The 13207-nt window shown below is 46.3% G+C and overlaps 1 long non-coding RNA gene across 1 annotated transcript; it reads left to right on the forward strand.

Moving 5' to 3' along the window:
• Window positions 1–662: 662 nt before the first annotated feature.
• On the forward strand, window positions 663–12654 carry LOC308462733. The gene is made up of 4 exons (XR_013979279.1): window positions 663–1220; window positions 3951–4203; window positions 8954–9145; window positions 10939–12654. It is a non-coding gene; the product is annotated as an uncharacterized lncRNA (long non-coding RNA).
• The last annotated feature ends 553 nt before the right edge of the window (window positions 12655–13207 follow it).

Below are 13207 nucleotides of genomic sequence, written 5' to 3' on the forward strand. Positions count from 1 at the left end.
CTCTTGTGACAGAGCGTTCCACCAGATCGGAGCCACAACCGAAAAAGCCCTGGCTCTAGTTGAGGCCAGCCTAACCTCTCTGTGGCCCAGGATCTCCAAGATGTTTTTGTCTGAAGACCGTAAGTTCCTCTGTGGGACATACCAGGCCAAAGGTCCATGCAGTCAGCATTCTGTTCTCACAGTGGCCAACCAGATGCTTGAGGGAAACCCACAAGCAGGATTTGAGCATAGGAGTACTCTCCCCTCCTGTGGTTTCCAGCAAGCAATATTTTGAAGCATTACTGTCTCCAACTGTGGTATCTGAAGAAGTGTGCTTGCACACGAAAGCTCATACCAAGAACTAACTTAGTTGGTCTTAAAGGTGCTACTGGAAGGATTTTTTTTATTTTGACTATGGCAGACCAACAAGGCTACCTATCTGTAACTCCAACTGTGGAGGTCAAGCAAAGCCATCATGACTTGTTGTCATTGATAATCCTAATTATATGGGCTCTTATCAAGTCCAGGAATTAATTTCAAGGAAAAGCAGGGGTTAACCACTTCCTGGCCCCCCTTCCTGGCTGTTACTCAATTGTGCAGTCCAACCTTGCATTCACCTAGTCGCATCAGGGCTATTGGCATCCAATAAAACTCCTTGCTCCCCTCGCCTTGCCGTTTGTTTTAGAAGCTGCCTCCCCATCTACTGCAATGTGTTTGAAATTGGGAGGGGGGAAAGAGTGAAAACTTCTGCCTGAGTGGAAGAGCAAGACAGGAAAGGGTGGAGGGAAATGCCAAGCGGTGGGAGACGCGAAAAGGAAAGGTTGACTAGGAGGCACTCAGCCGGCAGAGATCGGAGCCATATCTGTAGTGGTGCTTGGCTTAAGAGCAAGTTCACCCTTGATTGTTGCTAAGCAATGAAGACGAAGGCAGAGAGAGAGAGAGAGAGAGAGAGAGAGAGAGAGAGAGAGAGAAGCAGAGCAAGAAAATGAAAAAGCCTTTGAGGTCATCGAGAGCGACTGCCAAATTAAATATAGATGCTCCCGCTGCACGGTCTGACTTGCCGTGAATGCAAAGATGCTAAATAACTCCAGCCTCTCTCCCAGACTATCAGCTGTCAAAAAGTGGTCCAGTATCTACATCACAAGCATCACCTGCAGTCAGAGAGCATGGTCTGTGTCCTAGTATGCTGGTTAACCACATGTAGGGGCCTGAACCATTGGCACCTGCCTCTGATCCAAAAGGTAAGAATGAGGGTTTATATATATATATATATATTGTTCTATTTATTTGCTGCATGGCTTGGGGCAGGGAGAACTGTGTCTTTATAAATAATCCCGTCACTTTGTTCTGATGTGGCTAAGAGCTAGGAGGCTTCTTGCAGCAGCTAATATGTCTGCATAACTGAGGCTGCACATACATGTGACATGTGGCATGTGCAAGGATGCGGACCTTTTTTATTTTGCCCTTTAAGTCAGAATTGTCACTTGGAGGTGATTGACAGCCTTCAGACGGTATCGGAATCGGTGTGGATATTGAGATTGACTAAGCAAGTGGAATGTTTGCAGTCATGTATCCTCAACTACAACAAGGGTTGTGTATGAGTGTGAATGTGTTCGCATACCTACACACATAAGTGTGTACCTATGCACAAATACTTGTGCACCTGTGTGTCTGTGTTCTGCCTGGCATTCACAAGTCTCACTATCTGATATTCTCATAGTAGACAAGAGTGCACCTTTTCTGCTTTCTGTCACAGATCAGTTAAACCACAATTGCCTCCCCTTTAATTTCACGAAACGCTCCTGATCTGTTATAAACAGTGGTTCTCATTTGTTCACTGCAAGCCCTGGTATAATTGTTGCCTGCGATCGGATTCAAAGCTCATTTTCTGGTTTAGTTTATATATGACAGATTTCAGGACTATAGCCCCGTTCCATAATCATAAATACTTTGTGGTGCTTATCTTTTTATCACTTGGAATTATATATACCATATGCTGCGTCTTTTCCAGAGTTCCCAGTCATTTCACAGGCATTAAACTTTTATTCCTTACCTGCATTTTTAACATTTGGACATCTGCAAAAAGAGAGTGACGTTTGCTGCTGGGTGGCAGATGTCTGCATCCGTAGCAGTGAACCATTCACCATTCCTTGTCTAGCACCACAGCACTGGTCAATCACCCCACATCGCTGCGTGAGCTTGGTGTGTTGCTGTTTCTTACAATGAAGATATAAAACACCAAAAGCCTCTCTACAAAAGACCGCAGACCTATGGATCAGAAGACATGAACATAATTGCTAAAAGCCACTGGGGTCCCACGCTTTGAGGATCTGGATTCAAATCCTTGTTTAGCGATGAAACTCCCAGAATGGCCTGAGATGGTCACCACCCGCAGTGTAACCTACCTCACAGGGCTGTTGTGATGTGGGAGCAGAGGAACCTTGTGCACTATCTTAAGCTCCTTAAGATCGAGAGCCCGTGTGGTGTAGTGGTTAAGAGCAGTGGACTCATAATCTGGTGAACCAGGTTCACTTCCCCACTCCTCCACATGCAGCTGCTGGGTGACCTTGGGCTAGTCACACTTCTCTGAAATCTCTCAGCCCCACTCACCTCACAGAGTGTTTGTTGTGGGGGGGGGGGAGATTCTTAGCTGATTTGAGACTTCTTAGGGTAGTAGTAAAGTGGGATATCAAATCCAAACTCCTCTTCTTCTTCTTGAATATTTATTTTATTTTCCTTGACATACTTATTATTTGACGGATCGATTTACTACACGGACTAATTTTAGAATATGATTAGAGGGGGGAAACCCAAACATTCAGTATTATCATGGGTGACTTGCGTGTGGAGGGTGTGTGTGATTTGTTTGTGGCCAGAATCTATTAGAAGGCGATGCTGAGGATCTTTGTTCTTTCTGCCTGCAGACATATCTCAGGCGACGTGACCAGCGACTTCATGATAGATCATCACAAGCTGCCCTGTACTGAATCAGACCATTGGTCCATCTAGCTCTTTATGGTCCAAAGTATTGGAGCCTCAGCTTCAGGATCTGTCCTTCCAGTGAGCACTCAGGGCTTCAGAATGGATAGGTTTGATCTTCTTGCAGTCCATGGGACTCTCAAGAGTCTCCTCCAGCACCAGAATTCAAAAGCATCAATTCTTCAGCGATCAGCCTTCTTTATGGTCCAGCTCTCACTTCCATACATCACTACGGGGAAAACCATAGCTTCAACTATACGGACCTTTGTTGGCAAGGTGATGTCTCTGCTTTTTAAGATGCTGTCTAGGTTTGTCATTGCTTTTCTTCCAAGAAGCAGGCGTCTTTTAATTTCGTGACTGCTGTCACCATCTGCAGTGATCATGGAGCCCAAGAAAGTAAAATCTCTCACTGCCTCCATTTCTTCCCCTTCTATTTGCCAGGAGGTGATGGGACCAGTGGCCATGATCTTAGTTATTTTGATGTTGAGCTTCAGACCATATTTCACGCTCTCCTATTTCACCCTCATTAAAAGGTTCTTTAATTCCTCCTCACTTTCTGCCATCAAGGTTGTGTATTATTATTATTATTATTATTTCCCTGCCCTATCTGAAGATGGTGGAGATTAAATCCAGGATCTTCTACATGCAAAACACTTGCTCTAGCACTGAGCTATGGTTCTTCCCAAACTAATTACACCACAGTATCATTTTTGTTATTTTTTGTGGGGGGGGGGAGCATCTTTCCACAGCACAGAATTTGCCTCACCAAAATCATCCTTGGGAAGTAGAGGATTTATCTAAACGATGCCCCGTTGTCATCCTGTTCACACACCCACACAGCCTCTACAAGATAATCCTGTTAAGCATTTTGAACGTCCAAGTTCCTGAAACAGAAAGTGCACACAGACTGCTTTTGCTAAGAAGATATATAGGCTGTTGTATGTTGCATGCTTGAATTTGCCTCTCTGTCTGTCTCCATTTTATTGCTACAGGGGGGAAAGAAATCCCTTCGCCTATCAGCGGTAACAGGTCTTGCTGCAGGCAGATGATAACTCTGTTCTGCCACCTCATTGACAGCCAACGAAGCTTGACAGACAGAAGGACCAAAGGGAAGCAATTGCTTTTTTCTTTTTTTAAGGAACTAAAAAGCACCGTCTGTGCTTGCTGAAATGTCTTCACACCTTGCTTGAATTACATAGAAGCAGAATGAACGACATCACTTGTTGGGATTACGTGAAGCAGGAGGTAATAATACAAAATACAACAAAAAACAGTCACACACTACACAGTTTTCGAGTTCTTTGCGGTATCTTGCTGTTGTTGTTAACATCTGGGTGGATAACGTCAGATTCGGAAAGACCAGGGCGAGTGGTGGATGCAGAAGGGATGTCAAAATGGATCCCTGGCTCTCCTAAAGTAGAATGTGCATGGAGACTTGGAGGGGAGAGGCATGAGGATTTAGGTCAGGCTGGGGAAGGGGGAAGTGCAGAATACAGAATTAGCAGTGGACAAACTTTCTCAAGCTCTCGTCATATTGCCTCAGACGATGACATGCTGTTCCCTCCTCCAAAATAAAAAGGGAAAATTAATAAATAAGGATTCTTTGGAGGCATTCCAAAGTGAACCAGACCCCATCCAACTCCCAATTAAGGGCATTATTATTATTATTATTATTATTATTATTATTATTATTAGAAATTGATAAACCATTTCATAGCCTGTGTACAACAGGATAACAATTACCGGTAGCTAAAATTTCATACAAATTGTAAAAATAAAGCCATTCCCACAGATGTACAATTCGCCTTTCATAAATGATTGGGTCGCACCTCAGGGAGAAACTTCTTAATCATCTTCAGTAGGCATCTAAGCATCATGATGCTGCGCAACTGTCTAATATTAGTTGGTAACTGGTTCCAGAGGGCTGGATATCCAATATCCTTCCATGATTCATCAAACCTTCCCTAATTCAGCTCTCCCCATTTTCAGTTGCTGGTGCTCCATAGGCAATCAGAACATGAGGGGGTTCTTCATTCCTCTCTCCCTGATGCCTTCTCCACCCCATTATTATTATTATTATTATTATTATTATTATTATTATTATTTGCAGAAATAACCAATCACCTACACTGCTCATTACCCCATCCCCTAAATGAAAACCTCACCTTGGTACAAAGGAGTCTATATAGCAGGCAGGTGAGGAGGGCTCTCTTGAAGCAGGTGAGGCCTGCTGGGTTTCTCCTCCTTCCTGGACATTTGTCCAGGACTCATTAAGTCAAATGAGTGGAGGACTTTTTTCAGCTCAAGGGCAGCATTCCCTGCTGAGATGCAAATTTTACCTTTGTTGTACAGTGTGCTAGCTTCTGCACTTATGCGCCCCTCTTTATCCTCCAGCCAGGGAAGCAAGAAACATTTTCCTTAGTTCAAGGATACATTCCATCCAGGCAAAAACATTCAGAGAAGGTACAAATCAGGGCTGGTGAGGGATGTGGCCTGAGGAGAGGGGGCTGACTAGTGAAAGGTTTCATTTGGCCTCTGCAAAGGCCTCAGGTTCCCTAACCCTGAAGTAAAGTGATGGCAGCATAGAGATGCTGGCAACATCTTTTGCCTCCAGGGAATCATGGGAGATGTCCTGGCGGCAAAAGACACTCCCAGTGTCGCAAAATAGGCAGTGCTCAACTTATTTCTGCCCAGAAGCCTCTTCCATCTGTGAAGGAGCCAAGACCAGCTCTACCATTAGACAGAGTGAGGTGACTGCCTGAGATGACAGATGTTGGAGTGGGTGTGGGGGTTTTTTGTGGGTGGAGGGCAGCAGTGCCAACCCCCTCAGCAGTCCCTCCCTTGCTCCTCACCTCTGTCAGAGGAGGACCGAGTTCTGGCTGTCAAGCAGCTTGGTCTGCCACCCATAAGTTGACCTGATGCCCTGAGGATGTTGACTGTCATCAATGTTACAGTAAGATTCAACTACTCATCCAGTTCACTTCTGTATGTGGAAAGAGGGCAGGCACACCAACTCGTAGGGGCAGAGGTGTGTTGGGCCCCCTCAAACTCTGCTGGCAGGGGCCAGGCCCCGTCAATGTTGAGGGGACAATGGAAGCTGAGCATGGAGTGGGTCAGTGGTGGGCTCCTCTTGAGTGTGAGAGAGGAAGCCGCCCTGGGCTCCGCACTCAGGCTCCTCCCGACAATGTGACACCATGCGTGCGCCGTGCGTCATGTGCATGACGTCACACACATGTGCCAGGCCCCCTAATCTTGGGCACCAGATGTTGTTGTTGTTGTTTAGTTGTTTAGTCGTGTCCGACTCTTTGTGACCCCATGGACCAGAGCACACCAGGCCCTCCTGTCTTCCACTGCCTCCCGCAGTTTGGTCAAACTCTTGCTGGTAGCTTCGAGAACACTGTCCAACCATCCCGTCCTCTGTCGTCCCCTTCTCCTTGTGCCCTCCATCTTTCCCAACATCAGGGTCTTTTCCAGGGAGTCTTCTCTTCTCATGAGGTGGCCAAAGTATTGGAGCCTCAGCTTCAGAATCTGTCCTTCCAGTGAGCACTCAGGGCTGATTTCCTTCAGAATGGATAGGTTTGATCTTCTTGCAGTCCATGGGACTCTCAAGCGTCTCCTCCAGCACCATAATTCAAAAGCATCAATTCTTCGGCGATCAGCCTTCTTTATGGTCCAGCTCTCACTTCCATGCATGACTAGGGCACCAGGTATCACCTCTAAAAGAGGAAGGTGCATTCTTATCCTTTGCCTCAGGAAGTAAATGTCAGGATGAAAAGCAGGATGAAAGGCAGGGAGACCCAGCTAATTCTAGTTTTGCCCTCATCCTCTTGTACTGCTGAGTTATACAGAGGCGAGACAGAGACTTAGGAGGAAGAAGCTGATAGCCAGTGCCACCCTCTGGGCTGGTTGCAGGTAAGAATGCAGGTAGTTGGGGGCAGAGTGAGGTCGGCAGGGCAGTGCCCCTCTTGGACCAGCCTCCCCTAGAATCAAACAAGAAGGTCTTGCTTGCAACAAACAGTGCTGTCTGTGTGCAAGAATTCAACCAGTTGGGCAACCATGCCTTGCTTCCAAATCTCCCCCCATCTTTGAGGGAAATAAAAATAAAAGTGAAGGCAGGATTCTCTCCCACAGACGCAGTCCCATCTTCGAAACCTGCCTTGCAGAAGGCGAGAGACCATCTCTTGTGCCTTAAAAGAAAATCACCTATTTTTGAGTGCACACATCAACTCTTCTGCAGCAACCCCGGGCATGTGGCAGAACATCTGTTATGGAAACACTAGAAAGCAGAACGGAGGCAAGCTGGGCAGCTGCCAACTCTCTCAAGATCTTCTCCCTCCCCTTCCTTGACAGGGCTGTCAATAACCAGACAGATGGCATCCAATAGGCAGGCAGGCTCACTTTGTTAACAACCCCAAATGCGTGAAACGATTCCCAGTTCATTTTGCACCAGGCGCTGCCTCCTTGTGCTGTATTTGTTAAAATCATTTTGAATGCAAATGCAGCTTGCGATTCCGAAATGGGGAGAAAATGGATTATTATTAGACAGTGTTAGCGGGGAACAATGAGCAGCTCAGTTCTTGTGGGAGCCAATTTGCAGACACCATATTGACACATGCCTAATCTCCTCTAACTGTGCCCTTCAGGCTAAAGGTGCAGAAATTGAAGCTGGGATCTAGGTCAGTACATTTATACAGACAGACAGATTTTTATTGCAAATATAACAGAAAGGGGGTGGAAATGTCAGTTCACTGTAACAATAAGAATTATCCATCCATCCTAATTGCAACATGTATATTAAGATAAGTAGTTCATCTATCCAAATCGGCATCCACATTCAGGGTTGTAGCTTTGTAGAGGATATCAGCTGATGATGATGTCGCACAATGCAATTTCAAGCCCAAAGTAATACAGTTAGAGGGATTTATATTTTTCAGCGTCAATACACCCTGATGTGTATCTCGCCCAACACATTGAGGAGGGGTTCTACATCCAAAAGAAGACAATAAAAGAAGTAACTGGTTTTAAGGTGTGAGCCTCCTCTAGATTCCTGCAAAAGCAAACAACTATCTAGAAATACAAGTACAGTGGTACCTCAGGTTACATATGCTTCAGGTTACATATGCTTCAGGTTACAGACTCTGCTAACCCAGAAATAGTACCTCAGGTTAAGAACTTTGCTTCAGGATGAGAACAGAAATTGTGCTCCAGCGGCACGGCGGCAGCGGGAGGCCCCATTAACTAAAGTGGTGCTTCAGGTTAAGAACGGACCTCTGGAACAAATTAAGTACTTAACCCGAGGTACCACTGTAAAGGGGTGTGAGTGTGTATGTGGGTGATTGTATTTATTTCCTTATATATATATTTTTATCATTCATCTTATCACCAGGGATGGGGAACCTGTGGCCTCGAGGAGAGGGGCTGCCAACTTTTTTGGATACATGGGCACATTCGAAGTTTTGCCGAAGTGCTGCAGATGCCGGTCAAAAAATGGCTGCTGTGAGGACATGGCGTAACACAAAATGGCTGCCACATCTAAAAGAGCAGAAAAGGTGACTGGACCACAAAAGGGCATGGGTGTGCCCCCACCACATTCAGCTGCCCCCTCAAAATGGAAAAAGGCACCTTCATCAGCCACCTTCATGTTCGCTCATAGAAAGAAGGTCTTAGCTAGGGCTGCCAAATGTCCGGAATTTCTCAGACATAGCCAGTATTCAGCCCTTGTAAAGAACATCCGGGCAGAAATCGCTGAAATGTCTGGGGAAATCCAGGTGTATGGCGAAAGTGTAGATTTTGGAGAATTTCATTAAAAAGAGTTCACAAACTGTGTCTGTCTGTGTGTGTCTGTGTGTGTGTGTGTCTGTGTGTGTCCGGATTTTCACTTTTTGAAATATGGCAACCCTATCTTAGCACCTCTGTGTACCACTCATCCACTCAGAACTGATACAAGGGTGAGTGTCCACTCTTGGCAACCAATAAATTGTGGTTATGTTTACAGGGGAACGTCCAGTGTGGGAGATGCTGAGCTCATGCTATTGGAACTGAGCAAGAAGATTCAGATGTGGTAGAGCATCTCTTTTGCATGAAAAAGCTCCCAGGTATAATCCCCCAGCATTGCTGGGTAGGGCTAGGAGACACACCTGTCTGAAGTCCCAGAGAACTGCTGCCAGTCAGGGAAGACGAAACCAAGGTAAGTGGACCAATTTATCTGACACAGTATAGGGCAGCTCTTACATAATGCAGACGTGACTACCACTGGGTAGTCAGGGACTGGATGAATGAGGGAGAATGGTGGCAACTGCCTGACCAAGAGCCTCCCAGGGAAAGCACAGAGGGAGAGGATTTGAATCCTGGATCCTGGGGGTGAGAAACCAGATACACCCCAGAAGAAGGGAAGAGCTGGGAAGCACTGGAGACTGGGAGCTTGAAAGATGACGAAGAGGAGGAAACAGGCAGGTGCCCCAGCACAGGGCAGAGAAAGGAATCAAACTTGGCAGTTCCACCACAGAGGCACTCTGGCAGCTTCTCTGCTGACAGCCTGCAAGACCCCTCCACACTCCCAGAACAAGCCGTCTATGGCATGTTACCAAATAAAGGGCCAGGTAGAAACAGAAGTGAGGGACACGGATGACACTGTGGGTTAAACCACAGAGCCTGGGACTTGCCGATCAGAAGGTCGAATCCCCACGATGGGGTGAGCTTCCGTTGCTCGGTCCCTGCTCCTGCCAACCTAGCAGTTTGAAAGCACATCAAAGTGCAAGTAGATAAATAGGTACCACTCTGGCGGGAAGGTAAACGGTGTTTCCATGCACTGCTCTGGTTCACCTGAAGCGGCTTAGTCGTGCTGGCCACATGACCCAGAAGCTGTACGCCAGCTCCTTTGGCCAATAAAGCGAGATGAGCGCCGCAACCCCAGAGTCGGTCACGACTGGACCTAATGGTCAGGGGTCCCTTTACCTTTAGAAACAAAAAGGGTCCCTTGGGGCTTGCTGTAGACCAGGGGTCAGCGAACTTACCATGCCTCAGGCTGGTGTCTCCAGCGCCTCCTTCTGGAGGAGTACCAGAAATAGCTTGTGCGCATGTCCATGGGCCTCCTCCAACCCGGATGTGCACTGGAAATAACGCTTGTGCATGCGCAAATAATGCTTGCGCATGCGCACAAGCTATTTCCAGTGCTCCTCCGACATGGAACTGGCAGCTGCGCAGCACAGCGCTGGTAAGAGCGGGTGGTGGCAGCAGGTGGCGGGGGTCGCCACGGGCTCGATAAACGAGTCCCTCGGGCCTTATCGGGCCCTTGGGCCTTAGCTTGGGGACCCTTCTGTAGCCAGAGGAAGTGGCCTGACACAGAGGGATAGGGAGTTACAAGCCACTTCAGGCAAATGCTTCATCTAGACAGGAGCAACCCTTAGAAGTTTCTGTGTGTTCTCTGTTCTGCTTCCTTAATAAAGAAACTAACTGTAAGTTAAGGGACGCAGGTGGTGCCGTAGGTTAAACCACAGAGCCTAGGATTTGCCGATCAGAAGGTTGGTGGTTCAAATCCCTGCAACGGGGTGAGCTCCTGTTGTTCGGTCCCAGCTCCTGCCAACCTAGCAGTTCGAAAGCACGTCAAAGTGCAAGTAGATAAATAGGTACCGCTCTGGCAGGAAGGTAAATGGCATTTCCATGCACTGCTCTGGTTCGCCAGAAGCGGCTTAGTCATGCTGGCCACATGACCCGGAAGCTGTACGCCGGCTCCCTTGGCCAATGAAGCGAGATGAGCGCCGCAACCCCAGAGTCGGTCATGACTGGACCTAATGGTCAGGGGTCCCTTTACCTTTACCTAACTGTAAGTTAGCCAGTGTTTCACTGCCTTTCTCTGATCTGCGAATGACCTGTTCTCCTTGTTAGCTCCCTGGCAGAGTGGCACCTGCTTCTCCAGAAGGTGAGGAGTCCTTACTCTACAGACCACAAGCGCCTTAGTGATTTCTTCTCCTTTTTCCCCAGGACACACTTCTCTCTTGCGCCATCTTGGTGGGAATGTGGACAGCAGGGCGCTCTTCCCGAGTCCAGCTCCACGTGGTTTCGCAAATACCTGGAAATTATCCAACACCAGCGTTTAAGAGGGGGTGTTTCTCCAAGTTGCTTGAAGAGCAGCAGTAAACATTTCCAGCACACATCTGCGCCATCAGAGCATGGTCTTGAGCTTTCAGATAGAACAAAGGGATCATGAGGAGGACAGGGGTGGAAATAGCAACTATTTGTTTTGTCTCCTAACTGGCAGCGGGGGAAGAGCTGGCGAAATTCAATTTGTGGCTTGTGTGCCGAGGCACTTCGGTCCTCATGAATCACCTAGAAGAATCTGTGCCAACTGCAAGACCAGCCAAGGCTTCCTTCAGGTTTCAGATTGATGAGCAGAAGCAAGCAGCCACTTCAGAGCTGACAAAAGAGACTTCTTTGTGAAGTGGAATGGGCGCCAAGCTTGTCTGGATGAGTGGGAATCGACCATTTTTACAGGCAGAACACACTTTTTTCAGGAATGTAGGAAGTTGCCTTGAACCAAGTCAGACCACTGGTCCATCATCGCAGTACTATCTGCTAGGGGTGTGAATCAGCTCTTTGTGGGAGTCAAATAACAAGTTGAATTATTAGTCTCTGCAGCTAGTCTCGGGCACAGTTATCCTCCTGCGGTTTGACTACACCCCTGGGGGTGCATTCCATTGTCTCTTGAGACAGACAAATGCCAACAACAACAACAACGCCTATGTGGTTACGTTTAGTCTATTCTGTCTTGAAAGGTAAAGCTATGACTTATTCAGCAGCAGAGGACATCATGTGTTCCTTACCATGATGTAATGTCTATCAATAGACATTAATTAACTGATGTAACCACTGAGTTGGCAATGTCTAAGTTGTGAGGTTTTCGGTACAGCGAACTAATTATTTATCTATTGCGAGAAAGAGTGGCAAGTGCTTGTGGGTGTAAGAATCTCTGTGGAGAAAGATGCTGTTTTAATTAAATCAACTGCTGGCAGACATAATAAGCTTTCGGGCCTATTTCCGTTCTGTAGTAACTGAGTGCCATTAACCAATCATTCAACCTATGGTCTGGCTACTCCACCCATTGCAAATTTGCACCTAGTGTGAATCGTTCAATTTCAGTTTTTCCCCCTCATTTTTCCAATCTTTGGTTCAATTTTCCACATTTCCATATCAGTTTGTTAAATCAATCAATCAATATATAAATAAATAACTTCATGAACATTCAACTACAGGCCTAGCTTGCCCCATAATGTTCCCCAGTGCCTATGAATCCAAACCCCTCCTCCTGACACCAACATCTCATTTATATATTGAGACCACAAAGCTGAACCTGTCTGTCTGGCCCTGCACATGGAACTGGTAGCATTTCAGAGAAAACCATCTTGGAGTGGCACCCAGGACCTGGTGCAAGATAGAGCGTTGTTGAGCCAACTGGGAGCGGACACCATAGTCCTGTTATACTAAATAAACATGTAAATAGCCAATTGCCTAGAAAATCCAACACGGTCACATCTGATTTTGAGAGAGGAAAATCATAGATTTAAGAGTCTCACGCTCTACTGACTGAAGTATCCCAACAAATGAGGAGACTGGTGTGTTTTTTTAAAAAAAGAAATGTTGAAACGGAAAGTCAAGAGGGTCAAATCACTCCAAAATGCTTTTATCTCCAAACACGCTATTAGATACCACAGATCCAGGAAAAGTACCATAAGAGACAAGAGGACACTGGCATGATTAACAAGTCGAGTGAGAGAAGCCATTAGAGGCAAGAAGGTTTCCTTCAAATAACTGAAGTCTTGTCCAGATGAAGAGAATGAAAAGGAACACAAACTGTGGCCCAAAAAGTACAGACAGTAAGGGATGCTTTAAAAAAAGAAAAGACGTTGAGGAACACATTACTATAAAAATAAAGACCAACAAGGAGAAGTTGTTCAAATATATTAGTAGCAGGAAACCATCTAGGAAGACCCTTGGACAACAAGGGAGACAAAGGAGTTATAAAGAAGGACAAAGAGATTGCGGAGAAGCGGAATGATTTGTTTGCATCTGTCTTCACAATGGAGATATAGGGCAGAACCCAGTACCTTTGCAGGAGATGAGTCTGAGGAACTAATATGGATAATGGAGATGAGATATGAAGTTCTAGGCCCAATAGACAAAATTTAAACTGCCAAAACTCTGGGTCCAATTGGCATCCTCCTGAGAGTCTCAAAAAACTTAAAATGTGAAAATG

Source organism: Podarcis pityusensis, assembly GCF_964106645.2.
Source record: "Podarcis pityusensis genome assembly, chromosome: 14".
In the NCBI taxonomy this organism is placed as follows: Eukaryota; Metazoa; Chordata; class Lepidosauria; order Squamata; family Lacertidae; genus Podarcis; species Podarcis pityusensis.